The sequence below is a fragment of the Neovison vison genome, chromosome 4 (genome assembly GCF_020171115.1).
Source record: "Neovison vison isolate M4711 chromosome 4, ASM_NN_V1, whole genome shotgun sequence".
Classification (NCBI taxonomy): Eukaryota; Metazoa; Chordata; class Mammalia; order Carnivora; family Mustelidae; genus Neogale; species Neogale vison.
Window position 1 is genome coordinate 89,112,689 of NC_058094.1, and position 3,853 is coordinate 89,116,541.

The 3,853-nt window shown below is 52.2% G+C and overlaps 1 pseudogene; it reads right to left on the minus strand.

The window, feature by feature from the left end:
* Positions 1-2,254: 2,254 nt before the first annotated feature.
* Positions 2,255-2,373, minus strand: LOC122905732 (annotated as a pseudogene).
* Positions 2,374-3,853: the final 1,480 nt, after the last annotated feature.

The following is a 3,853-nucleotide window of genomic DNA, read 5'->3' on the forward strand; positions in this document are numbered from 1 at the left end:
ACTGGACTGCTGGGCCGCCGGAGGCTGGAGGATGCAGGCGATGGCTCGGGCCGCCGCCGGAGGCTGGAAGCTGCAGGCGGCGGTGCTCGGGGCCGCCGCCTGAGGATGGAAGCTGCAGGCGGGGGCGCGCGGTGCTCGGGGCCGCCGCCGGAGGCTGCAGGCGGCGGCGCTCGGGGCCGCTGCCGGAGGCTGGAAGCTGCAGGCGGCGGCGCTCGGGGCCGCCGCCGGAGGCTGCACGCTGCAGGCGGCGGCTCGGCGCCGCCGCCGAGGCTGGAGGCTGCCGGCGGCGGCTCGGGGGCGCCGGAGGCTGGAGGCTGGACCGCCAAACACGGTTATAGCTCTTACAAGAGCTGTTACAGCTCTTCTATACACCGTTGACTCCCCTGCTCTTCTGCGACTTCCACCGCTCTCCGCCGACTTCACCGCTCTCTGCGGACTTCACCGCTCTCCGCCGACTCCATCCCTCCTGTAGCAGCCGCTGCTCTCCTGCAGCAGCCCCCGGCCCTCCTGCAGGAGCCCCGGCTCTCCTGCAGCAGCCCCGGCTCTCCTGCTGGAGCCCCCCGGCTCTCCTGCAGGAGCCCCCCTTGGCAGCCTGGCAGAGCAACCTTTATGGGGGTGGTTGAGCCCCGCCCCTACACAGGTGGCCAATTGAATTTCAACCTTCCCAGTGGATATACATACGGCCTACTGATTGGATGACTCCACTCAGTCTGACCCACCCTTACATTCCCCCCTTTTCTTTGGAGATTAGTCAAATCCTTGACTTTTCAGATGGTTCTACCTTATATTGAACATATAAGACTAACATTTTATCGCCCCAATTTTCTTTAGTATAGCAACAATACACTCACAGTTTCTTTAGTCTTAGTTTCAGTCTATGGTCAGCAGGGTCTTTTGGCTGCATTTCCCATTTCTGGAGGGCATCCTTACTCTCAGCTCGTTTGACATGACCCGCATGAACCCAGGCCCTGATGCCTTCCACTTTTACTGCCGTGGGGGTGGTTAGGATAACAGTAAATGGTCCCTTCCAACGAGGCTCCAAATTCCCCACTTGATAGCGACGTATCCAAACCAAGTCCCCGGGTTGGTAAGGATGTGGTTCCACCGTCTCTGTTCCAGTATAGGCAGTTTGGATCCCTTCTTTTTAAGACAGACTGTAATGCCTGCAGTGACTGGGGTATAGACTGATCAGTCATTTCTGCTAGGGCAACCTCCTGTAACCTAGGACAGAGCTCCCAAACATTATTTTAAATGGGGTCACCTTGTTTATTACATCGTGCCCTGAGAGTAAAAGGAAGGAGATTTTCTATCCACCGCCAGCCTCCAGAATTAACTTTATCAAGGTCTTTTCGAGAGTCTGGTTCATTCTCCTTGCTCAGAGCTCTGGGGCCAGTAGGCACACTGTAGTTTCCAGTTAGTGCCTGTGGCCTCGGCCATCTGTAGTGCCTTGGTGAATGCAATCAGCTTTGCTTTTCCACCGAGATCCTATGTGGCAGGGCTGACATCCAGAATCTCTGCCCAGGAGAAACCATTGCAGCCCCCGCATACCTCTTTTCCACTGACCATGTAACTACTCCCTTCTGTGAACAGAGTCATTCCCGCATCCGGGAGGGGAGTGTCTCTGAGATCCGGCCTTATTCCTGTGACTTGGGTTAAGACCTCCCCACAGTCGTGTGGTCAGCTAGCTCTTCTGGCAGCAGTGTGGCTGGATTTAGCACTGCTGGGGGTCGGAAGGCCACTTTTGGTTCATTGAGGAGAAGGGCCTGATACCCCGTTACCCGGGCATTCGTCATCCATCGGTCTGGTGGAGTCCGGAGAAGGCCCTTGATAACGTGGGTGGTGGTCAATATGAGATTTTGACCCAGAGTCAATTTGCATGCATCCTTGACTAGGAGGGCCATGGCAGCAATTATGCAGAAGCAAAGGGGGAACCCAGCTGCTACTGGATCTAGTTTCTTGCTAAGATAGACCACTGGCCTTCACCATACCCTAGAGTCTGAGTCAAAACTTCTTTAGTCAGCCCTGCCTTCACATACAAGTGGAAGGGCTTGGTAACATCTGGGATGACCAATGCTGGGGCACACAGTAAGGCTCTTTGTAATTCCCGAAATGCTCCTTCTGCCTCAGCTGTCCACACTCTACCATAGTGAGTCCTCCCTTAGCCAGTTCGTAGAGAGGTTGTGCCATCTCCGTGAAGGTAGCATCCACAGCCTGCAGTAGCCCACCATCCCAAGAAATTCCCTCTTGGAGATCAAAGCAAAAGCAACCGGTATTCCCTGGCAGTCTTCCATCCAAGTACTAACCAGGCCCGACCCTTCTTAGCTTCCAAGATCAGACGAGATCTGGCGCCTTCAGGGTGGTATGGCCGTAGACAATCATAAGGTTCTTACCCGATATTCTCAGATGAGTGTACGTGACACCCTATATAACATGGAACCATCCTCCCCTTGCTGGAGGAAGCTGAACTTTCTCATACCCTACTGTTACCTTAATTTGTCCAGGCTTGGTTAGCTACCATATCTCTCCCGTTCATAGTTACATTGGCCCCTGGCCTTCTTGGGCTACTGATGCCTTGTGGTCATACCCATTCTGTACAAAGGAGGAGGTAGTGGAGGGTTTCTAAGTGCTTGGAACAGAATGATGTTTCAGACAGATGGACATGTTGTTCAAAGATGCAGAGGCTGCAGAGAGCCAGCATATTCAGAAACGTGCCAGCAGCTGCACGTGTATCAATCGGGTCAGGTCCCTGGCAGCCTCCGATGGCCAAGATTTGAAGTCTTGACTCCCGAGCTCCTCCCATAGGCCCTTGTGTGACCCATCGAGTCCAGACATCAGAGAAGAGGGATGAGCAGCTCACAGAGTTTCAGAGAGTTTTCTTCCTCTTGGAAGATGGCTTCCTAGACTCAAAGTGGACCCTCAGGCTCTCGTTTTTCTAGGGCTGAGAGCCAACACAGAGGTGCTAAGCAGAGTCCAAATTCATTGCACAGAATTTCCCCTGTTCCATCTCCCAGATTCTGGGTGGAGGAGCCCAGAGAGAACAGCTGTGATCTGCTCTGCCATTGGAGCAGGGCTGTCCCTGGATGCTGTCCTGCTCGTGTCCCTCGTGGGAACTTAGGAGCGTCTTATTTAAGGTCTGTCTGTATAAACCCTGGACTCGGCTACTCCACGGAGTAGATGACCGTTATGCCATATGAAGCCCTGCAAGATTTAGGGTGCAGTCCATTCAGACTCCATAGTGGAAGCGGTGGAGCCATAGAGACACAGTCAGGCATTTTCCAGATTCAAACAGATTGGACATCCTCCCCTTTTGGTATCCCTGGCTAATGGGAGGTGATCAGTCTCCCCTTCCATTCTTTTACGAATGGATTTAGCTCTGACAGTGGCCTTAGGGCTGTTTATCTCTCTTTTACATATCTCCTACTTTTTACATACAGAGTTGCTTTTCTCATTTCCATCAGTCTTAATTACACTTAACAGAATTTTGTACTCTTAGAAATACCTTAACCTCTACTTAAGACTAAATATAAACCAATGGTGAGTTGTTACAACAGAATTCTTTAGATGGCAAATTTATCAATCAGTTAAGCACAGAATGTGTTCACCAGCAGATTTCAAAAGTACAAACCCAGTTCCAGCAAACAGCGCCCTAGCATTTCATCCCATTTGGTTAGGATCTAGATGTCCAACAAATTTAATTCCATTTGTCATTCAAGCAACCCTTCAGTTTCAGGTTATCAAGACTTCGGAAGCCACTTTAACAATTACTCATTAAACCCTTGAAACAGACAGTTAACCATCAGCCCAGCCATCCCTTCGCCAACAGACCTCATGTTCCACCTGGGCGCATTCCACT